This window comes from Myodes glareolus, chromosome 10 (genome assembly GCF_982192425.1).
Source record: "Myodes glareolus chromosome 10, mMyoGla1.1, whole genome shotgun sequence".
Classification (NCBI taxonomy): domain Eukaryota; kingdom Metazoa; phylum Chordata; class Mammalia; order Rodentia; family Cricetidae; genus Myodes; species Myodes glareolus.
The window spans coordinates 11,417,364-11,427,539 of record NC_142035.1 but is presented as its reverse complement, the minus strand read 5'-3'; positions in this window follow the sequence as shown (position 1 = coordinate 11,427,539).

Here is a 10,176-nt window from a genome sequence, read left to right as displayed (position 1 = left end):
GGTGTTCGGCGCTGGGGCACGGGGTGACCATGCTGCGCTGGGAGAGCAAAGAGGGGGAAGGGCTGCGGAGCCCGGAGCCTTTCTTCGATGGCTTCCCCTCACATAGCGAGCAGGTCATTATTAATGTGAAAATGAAGACGCCGAGAGATGAAGTTCAATTCAGCTGCTGAGTCAGAATTTGAACTCAGGGTAGATGATCTTTGTTATGGGGTACCTGAAGAAAAACATAAAAACACCCGAGAGGCCTCAATAGGTCAAACTGTGGGTCGCTACAATCTTGTTTTTGCGTCGTTGCTGCTACGGGGGACCTGAGGTTTGATGAGACTGGTCGCTCCTGGGGGCGGGTGTGTGTGTGTGTGAGAACCTTCCTGAAGCTTGCACTCAGCCATTTTTTTAGGGGTTTTTGTTTGTTTGCTACAGGATCTCAGGTAGCCCGGCTGACCTGGAGCTCACTTTATAGAGGAGGATGACCTTGAATTTCTGATTCTATGGCTTCCACCTCCAAATGCTGTGTTGCAGGCCTGTGTTACACCTGGTTTTAGAAGTGTTGAGGGGTGGAACTCGGGGCTTTGTGCCCGCTATGCAAACTCTCTACTGAGGGAGCCGCATCCCTAGTTCTGTGTCTTCTCACTCTTAATTTAATTAATAAATTATTCTCATTCAGATGCTTACTAAGCACCTATTATGTAGGAGAATGGCGGTAGGTGTTGGAGATGGCAACATCCCCAAAGAGGCAAGATTCTGTTCTCAGGGGCTTGCGTTCTAGTTGGACAGAGAACAAGTTAATGAATATAAATAGACAAACATTTTACCTATAATAGGATAGAAGGAGCAGCAGGAGACAATCAGGAAAGGCCTCTTGGGCGATCCCATTTAAACACAGACTTGCATATGCAAAAGTCTTAGAGACACAGATCAGCATACACCATAATTCCATCCCATCCCCAGAACCACCCTTGCTGGGAAGCCTGTAAGTGGATGTAGAAACCAAGACTGAGAAAGGTGAAGTAGCCGGCTCCAGGTGCTAGAAACTCACACACTAGTCCCCTGTTTGGTGTTTACTAAGCATCTCCACAGCATTCCCTCTTGAGAAAGTAAGTGGTAAGATGAGGGTTACCATCCATGCAGGAGACAGACACACACCAGATTAAAAGGAGTTTGTTACCATTTCTCCAGAACACAGAGCGAACCAAGTCTCTAGACAAATTCGGATGGATGACTACACAATGCACAAGGCTTTGCTCCAGGGTTGGGCCTATGCTCATCAGGTATCAGTGGCATTGTATTTATGGAGGAGGCTGTCCTGTGTTCCTCTGTCCCAATGCTATACTTGCTTACTGAGATGTGTCTCCAGGTTTGCCTCTCTCTAGTCTTGTCCTTACATATGCTGGACACATGCAGCACCTCCATAGTGTGGCACTGGCTCTTTCTGTTACTTTGAATCCCTGCTTACTGGGAATTGCTGCCGCTGATGTAAGTCAGTCAAACCAAATTGATAAATCCAGGTTTATTCTGAGCAAAACATTCCTGGGTGGTCACAGGAAAAGCTTAAAAAAAATAAAAACCCACGAGGAAAACCCATGAAGTGGGGGATCTTTAAAGCCTCCCAGGGGTGGAGTCTAGACTGAGGCCACTCCAGGGAAGCGGGTTTGGGGTGGAACTTCACCCGAACATTCCAGACTCTCTGGGTATATGGACGCCAGGGGCTGGGGTGAAGCTTCCACCCAAACACTTTTCAAGGCAGCTGGAGCCTCACATGGTCTCCCTCTCTTCGGGGCTGTCTAGCCCTCCTGTTGCTCCCACCAGACAGTCTCTCTTTGGAAAGACTTTCCAGACTTCTCCAGCCGGAGCACTTTAGCTATAACTGGGTCTCAGAATGCCAAGTTTTCCAGCTACATGCCATGCAATTCGCCTTTGCTTTACGTATCACATGGCACAAATCTGTCAGTGGAAGCACAGACAGTATTTGTTCTGGTCTTTGGGTCGCTGAAAAGCGTTGGGACCAAAAGTGAGCATTTAGCTCCCAGGGTTGACTCACTCCAGAAGTGAGAGTCTCAGGGTTTGAGCCTGCATTGTTTACCTTTTAGGGTGGCTTCTGTTAAGAAGTTTGTAAAGACAGCTGGACATGGTACACCTCTGTAGTCCCAGCAGTAGGAAGGCTGAGGCAGGAGGATAGAGAGTTAGGGCCAGCTTGGGCTACATAGTTGAGACCCTGTCTCAAAGTGGGAATAGAGTCATCCCTCATGCTTTGATGAAGCCCCTTGCAGATGAGAGGATGAAGGCACACCGGGAAGGCTGGCATTCATTAAATGACGTACAAATCCCAGGCACTCTTAAGAATAGTCTCATTTTAAAGACGAGGCTCTCCGGAGAGGTGGTTCAGCTGTTAAGAGCATTTGCTGCTCTTGCAGAGGACCAGGGTTCCATTACCAGCATCCACACAGCAGCTCACAACTGTCAGAAACTCCGAGCGCTTTTCTGGTCTCTTAGGCATCAGACATGTATGTGGTGCATAGACATGCATGCAGCAAATAGTCATAAACAAAAGCAGTAAAAAAAAGTCTTTTAAAATAAGGATCCGATAGGAAGTTCCAGGCCAGCCCGCTAGGACCACAGAAGAATACTGTCTCAGAAAAGAGAGAAAAGGAAAGATGAGAAAACGGGTACTCAGAGCCAGTTGCTGGAGTGACGGCTAAAACAGCCCTCTATCCCTACGCTCACAAATCCTCTGCCAGCCGACACCTATTGCAAGCAAAAGTGATCATGCAAATTCCCACGAGAACGACGCAAGGGGAAGAGGTTAAAGTGGACGCGCCGGGGCATGCTGGTTATTGTAGTTCAGTGGTGGCCTGCTGGGAGTTGTAGTACTCAGGGCACACGTTCCCTCGGGAGACTCCGCCCCTTTCCTGACGTCACAGCGAGATCCCTGAATGGGATTCCTCCTGCCACTTACCGATGCTCAGTGCGTTTGAGCTCAGCTGTTGGGCATGAGAGAATCCTGTTTATCGGATTGGTGGGAAGATTAAAGTTGTTAACTACCGAATTTAGACGAGTGCTTGGCACTAAGTGCTATCCAAGTATTAGTTATTTAATCCTCGATGACCTTAGTAGAGAAGCTTCGCGAAATAGCGCTTACTGTCTACATTTGTCAGATAAGGATACTGAGGCCCGGAACGGATATATTTTTCTGCATCACACATCAAGGAGTGAAATCAAATTGTGTACTTAATTTTAAGTGTTTCTAATTTTTAAAAGTTTAAATTTTTCTATGTGTATGGGTGCCTTTTCTGCATAGTATGTTTGTGTACCCACTCTTGTGCCTAGTGGCTATGGAAGTTAGGAGAAGACATCAGAGCCTCTGGAACTGGAGTCACAGATGGTCGTGAGCTGCCATAAGTAGGCGGTGGGTACAGAACCTGGGCCCCCTGGAAGAGCAGCTAGTGCTTTTAACCAATGAGCCGTCTCTCCAGCCCCTTATGTTTATTAACTTATTGTGTGTATGTCCACATATGTGTGCAAGTGCACAAAAGATCATCCCAACCCTGGTGCTCTCTGCAAGGCTTCAGCAAACTCCACTGATCCGTCTCCTACCCTCAGCAGTTGTTAGTGGAGTGGGGGTTGGGGGCTTGGGAACCTTGTCAGTTTCAGGAACTTCTTGTAAACTGTTGAATGCCAGAGCCTTAGACATTGCATTTAGCCAGGTGTGGTGGTGCACACCTTTAAATCTCAGCGTGGGAAGGCAGAGGCAGGTGGATCTCTGTGAGGCCAGCCTGGTCTACATAGAGTTCCAGGACAGCCAGAGCTACATCATGGACCTGTCTCAAAAACAAAACACAAAAATTGCTTTGAGTTCCCCAATCTTACCCTGCCTCCCTCCAGGAGGGGATGTTTCTGTCTGCAGGGAATTTCTATATAGTGCCCTCACCACTCAAAAACTGGTGATAGAAACCTGCCACCTGAGCTCGGGGGACAAAAAAGGGAGAATCCTGGGGGCTCCCCAACCATCTCTAAACAGAACGTGGAGCTGAGCGTGGTGGTGCACACCTTTAATGCCAGCACTTGGGAGGCAGAGGCAAGCCGATTGCTGTGAGTTTGAAGCCAGTCTGGTCTACAGAGTGAGTCCCAGGACAGCCAGAGCACCCTGTCTCAAACAAAGCGGAGAGCAAGTGAAGAGAAGGCCTGATATTGACCTCTGGCTTCCATATGCACTCCTACACATGTAAATGCCTCCACATGAACACACCACACACACACACACACACACACACACACACACACACACACACACACACGGGGGGGGGAGAGGAAGAAGTAAAGGGACTGAGTGTTGAAAATAACCAGGCTAGCTAAGGATAAAACAATTATATTTTATTTAGTATAAGGGGAAAACTCACGAAACAGGAAATGAGAAATCCAAGCACAGCAATGTCCCGCGGGAAAAGGTGCAGAGACCGGTGCACAGACTCTTCCCTGGGTCCCAGCGAAACCCCGCCTTAACTATGACCCACCTCTTAAAGATGATTGGCTAACAAGGATGTTGCTGGTTGGTAGACAGCTCTCCCAGCATACATGAAGCCCGGGGTCAAGTCCAGAACCACGTAAGCCAGATATGGTGGTGCACACCTGTAATCTCAGCAATAGGATCAGGTAGGACAAAGTTCAAGGTCAATTTTGGCGTTTTGGCTACACAAGGAGTTCAAGACTGTGAAATATGAAATCCCTGTCTCAAAAAAATAGAAAAGCAAGCTGGGCAGTGGTGGCACTCAGGAGGCAGAGGCAGGTGGATCTCTGAATTCTAAGCTAGCCAGGGCTACACAGAGAAACCCTGTCTCAACAAACAAACAAAAAACAGCCACAAAGAAAGAAAGAAAGAAAACCAACAAAACAAACGATGAACAAACGGGGAGAGACGGCTCAGCTGTCGAGAGCACATGTGGCAGAGGACCTGGATTTGATTCCCAATATCTCATGGCAGCTCACAACCATCCATAACTCCAGTCCCAGGGCAACCAAGGCCTTCTTCTGGCCTCACGGGCACCAGGCACTCATGTGGTACACATATATACATGTAGGCAAAACTCATAAAAAAAAACTCATAAAAAAAACTCAGAAATAAGAATAAACAAAGGAAGACCACCAAGACGGTTTAACGTGTCCCCCTACAACAATAATAATAACAACAAAATGTTGTATTTAAAAGGAGAGGCTGGAGAGATGGCTCGGTGGCTAAGAAAGGCTGCTGGCTTCCGGCTCTTCCAGAGGACCCAATATCCATTCCCCAGCACCCACCAACACCACTCAACACTTTATCTGATCTCTGTGGGCACACATACACACATGGCAGACAACATTCACACAGACATAAACAAAGAATACATATGTTTTTATTAAAGGAAAAACAGGTTGGACATAAGTCACATGCCTTTAATACTAACGCTTGGGAGGCCAAGGCAGGCAGAACGCTGTGAGTTCAAGGCCAGCCTGGTCTACACAGCAAGCTCCAGGCCAGTCTGGTCTACATATCTAGCCTGAGACCAGCCAAGGTTACATAGTGAGACCCTGTCTAAAAAAGGGGGTAAATAAAATAAATTCTGTTCCATTCTACCAAGGTGGGAAACCAGTGGAGTCCGGGGGACTCTCCGGACAGGAAAGCATGCATCTCTTAAAATCAGTTCCTAAAGTGGTATCAAAGCTTATGTCGATAGCCACGACCTCATGCCCCAGCTTCTGCATACTCCAGACAGGAAAGCGAGCAAGCTGTTTACAGGAAGGCCACAGACACTAAGGAGATGGAACGGGACCCTGAAAGAGGTTTGTGGTTAGCAGTGTATGTGACAGTTCCTTAATGGCTTCAGAGTCTCCCTGGGGGCTGTCTGAGTGTATCTGGAAGACATTTTAATAAGTGATGTCATTGCTACATAGCCCTATAGGAGTGGGAGAGGGTGGGGTGGGGTGGACCATGGAACCGTCCACCCACATCTCCACTGATGAACATTTTGGGCTTTTCCTAGTTATTTCTTGGTGCTGGGATTGAGCCCCAGCTCAGCACTCTGTTGCAGAGCCACACCCTGAGGCCCAGCCTGTGGTTTCTTGGTGCACATCAGTCTGTGCAGTGTCTGGGTTATGTTTGTCCTATTTTTGTGGTTGGGGAATAAGGAATGACAATCGGGGGTCGAGAGCCATGGTAGTAGAGCTCTGTAGAGTGTTTGCCTTGCATGTATGATAGACCCAAGGTTCAAGTTCCGCTATGAGAGAGAGAGTGAGAGAGGAGAGAGAGGAGAGAGTGGTGGGGGGAGGGGAGAAGAGAGAGGGAGAAAGAAGAAGAAGGAAGGAAGGGCTGGAGAGAAGGTTTGGCACTTAAGAGCATTGGCTACTTTTCCAGGGGACCCTGGTTCACTTCCCAACACCCACATGGTCTGTAACTCTGCTTCCAGGGGCTTCGATGTCCTCTTAAGGCCTCTGTGGGCATTGGATATGCACATGGTCAGACAGATGTGCAGGCAGAACACTCATAAAACAAATATAAAAAGGAAAGAAAGAAAGGAAGGAAGGAAAGAAGGAAGGAAGGAAGGAAGGAAGGAAGGAAGGAAGGAAGGAAGGAGGAGAGAAAAAGTCAGTTTGAGCACAGGATGGGAGACTGCCCTTGCAGCACATTGAGAGAGGTAAGTAAGTAGAAAGTGAGCTGGTGTGGTTGTGTGTTCCAGGAGCATACACTGAAGAGACAGGGGTCAGAGGATCACAAGTGTGAGGCCATCCTGGGCCACACCAGGGCTGGCTGTGGTGGAACGGAGAGGATGTCCCCTCAAGCTGTCACAGAGTGACTGAGACCCGAGCCACAGCCTGTAAGCAGCAGAGCTGTGACCTGAACCCCAAGCCCCCTCCTCTCTCTTCCCTCTCTCCCAGTTCCTCTTCCCTCCCCTCCCGCATCTCTCCTTGCTATGTAGCCTGGGCTGGTCTCTCTCTTCGCCTCCTTCTATGTCCCTATGTCTATTTCTCTCTCTCACCTTGCTGTATAGCCCACGTTGGTCTTGAATTCACGGCAGAATGCATGGCTCACGCTCAACCCCAAACTCAGGCGGCGTCCTGGTCTCACTGCAAGTTTTCTCCCTCCCCTCTTCTGTTCCACTCGGGCTGCAGCCCACGGGATGGTGCTACTGTCTGTATTCAGGGTGGCATCCGTTGGCTAGTCATCCCGACAAACTCTCTCACAGACACACCTGAAGTGCACTTTACTAATATCTGGTGTGCTTCCAGGATATAATCAATTTGACAGTCAAGGAGGCATATGACAGACAATCGTGTTTCCAGGATGTGATCAATTTGACAATCAAGGAGGTATGTGACAATCTTGTTTCCAGGATGTGATCAAGTTGACCATTAGACAGGGTGTCGTGATTCACATCTGTAACCCCAACACTCAGGAGGCTGATGCAGGAAGATCACGGTGAGTCTGAGGCTAACTTGACTTACAGAGTGCATTCCAGTCCAGCCTGGGCTATGTAGCGACGAAGTAAGACTTTCTCAAGGAATGCCCAGAGGATTAACCATCACCACACTGCTGCTGCACTGTCTTCTAGAAAATCAGAAACGGCCACAAGGAATTCGAACACTTCATAAATTCAGAGGCTGGTGTATCTATTTCTGGGACTCTGAAATGAGTATTTTACACTGGATAGAGCATCTGGGAATCAGGACATCTCTTAGGACTCAGGACATACCAGATTCAGAGAAATACAGTAGGGGAAATGCAAATTGGAGCACCTATCAGATGGGCAGAGAACCGAGCATCTGATAACACCCTGAGCTGGCAGGGTTGTGGGGAAACAGGTAGCTGAGACATGGCATAGCCCAGGAGGAGGACTTTTTGCTGAGAGCAATTAAAATGGAAAGCACAAACACCCTTGACCTTTTTCCTGGGAACTGATCCCGCATGTCCCTGGCACTCAGGAGCAAAGGCAAGGTTCTTTGCTGCACCGGAATATTTGTACTTCCTGGGCCTGAAAATGATCTCATCCCAGGACAGCCGGATCTGAAGAATGGAGGAGGGATCTGGGGAGACGGCTCAGTTCAGAAAGTGCTTGGCTTGCTGTGCAAACACAAGGACCTGAGTGAGGATGATCCCCAGCACCCATGCACAAAGCCAGCATCCTATACTTCTAGTGCTGGGGGACAGAAAGAGGGGCATCCCTGGGGCTTGCTGGCCAGTCAGTCCGCCATGTTCAGGTGGTGGCGGCACACTTTTAATTCCAGCACATAAGAGACAGAGGCAAATGGATCTCTGTGAGTTCGAGGCCAGCCTGGCCTGCAGAGAGATTTCCTGGGACTGGAGTTGCAGACGATTGTGAGGCATCCTGTGGTACAGGGAATCACAGCTCTTCAAGAAGAGCAGCCAGTGTTTTTAACTGCTGAGCCACCTCCCCAGTCCCCACGGTCAGTCCTTTCTAAAACTGAAATATTACACAGCTCTAAACAGAAGAAACCTTTCCGATCACCAAACGTAATAGTCTCTAAAACATGCTCTATGAGAAAAGGGAAGGAAGAGAGAGATCAGTTGGTTGTTTTGTTGTTTTTGTTCGAGACAGGGTTTCTCTAGGTAGCCCTAGCTGTCCTAGGAACTCACTCTGTTGACCAGGCTCACCTTGAACTTGAATATTTGCCTGCTGCCGTCTCTCAAGTGCTGGGATTAAAGGCGTGTGCTATTATTGACTGGCAAGTTGTTCATTTGTAATGATTTCCTTGTGGGGGGGGAGTAGGCAGACTTCTGTGCCCATATACCAGACTCCAAAGTCTTGTCAAAGTGATGGCCTTTAAACAAACAAGCAAACAAACAAAAACCAAAGTGACAGCCTTGCTTTCAGAGCATCAAAATTTGGTTTCCAGCACCTACACTGGGCACTGCAGTCACCACCCCCCCCAAAACACACAGTGGCCAGGTGTGGTGGTACACACCTTTAACCCCAGCACTCTGCAGAGTCAGGCAGCTTTCCCTGAATTTGAGGCCAGGCCAGTCAGGGCTGTAGACCGTTTCAAAACAAACAAAACCAAGATGGGCAGTGGTGGTGCATGCCTTTAGCCTCAACACTTGGGAGGCAGAAGCAGGTGGATCTGAGTTTGAGGCCATCTTGGTCTACAGAGTGAGTTCCAGGATAGCCAGAGCAACGCAGAGAAACACTGCCTCAAATAAAACAAAACAAAACAAAACAAAAAACCAATCCTCACATCCACACCACCCTGGGCATGTGTGCTTTGGGGAAAGAAACCGAGGGCTTGAGAAACCCTAATCTTAGGTTACACGAGGGTTCAGAGCCTTTTCTGAAAAGATCCACAGTAGCGTAGGCGTCGCAGGCTGTCTGGTCTCTGCTGCACGCACCCACTTGCAGCTGGGAGGGAGTGGTAAGGAATGGGTGACAGCTGCAGTTCACCATGGTCAGTTGTGAAATATACCCCGCCACTGCTGTCATTTAAGGAATACTCTGGAGCCTTAGAAAACCAGGTGGGCTGGATGGGCCCTTGGCCATGGTTAGCTGGTCGTGCTAGCCTTCCTACAGCTCATGGTCTTCACCATCCTAAAGGAGGTCTTGGAAGTTCGGATTTCATCGAAGGTGGTGGGAGTTCTAGGTGGGAAGAAGCACATACCCAGATCCCTGCATGCTTGCCCTGAACGTCACCAACCCGGCTCTGCCGCCAGATGGCAGCACAAGCCACCTAAATCCAGGTTTTCCTCCACCCACCACCAAGGCACCTACGATTTCATTTCAACTGAGCGTATTTCCAGCCGCTTTTCACTTTTGGACAAATGATGAATGACCAGGCTAACCTTGAACTCCTTTTGTCCAGAGCTTCAAATCCTCCCGCTGGGCCTCTAGAACAGCCAGTCAGGTTCACGCGGCCAGCGAGGGCTCATTTACTATCACTCATGCACAGATACATGCTAATACCCCTTCCTGTGTAGTTGCCAATGTGGGCAAACTTTAGGGACAATGGAGAGATGGGTCACATCTGACAAATAAATGCTGGGGTACAGAGGTGGCTCAGCAGCTTAAAATCACTCACTGAGTTGGCGCACGTCTTTAATCCTAGCACTGGGGAGGCAGAGGCAGGTGGATCTCTGTTCAAGGTGCCTCTGTTCAAGACCAGCCAGGTGTACAGAGCGAGTTTCAGGACAGGTCTCAAAGC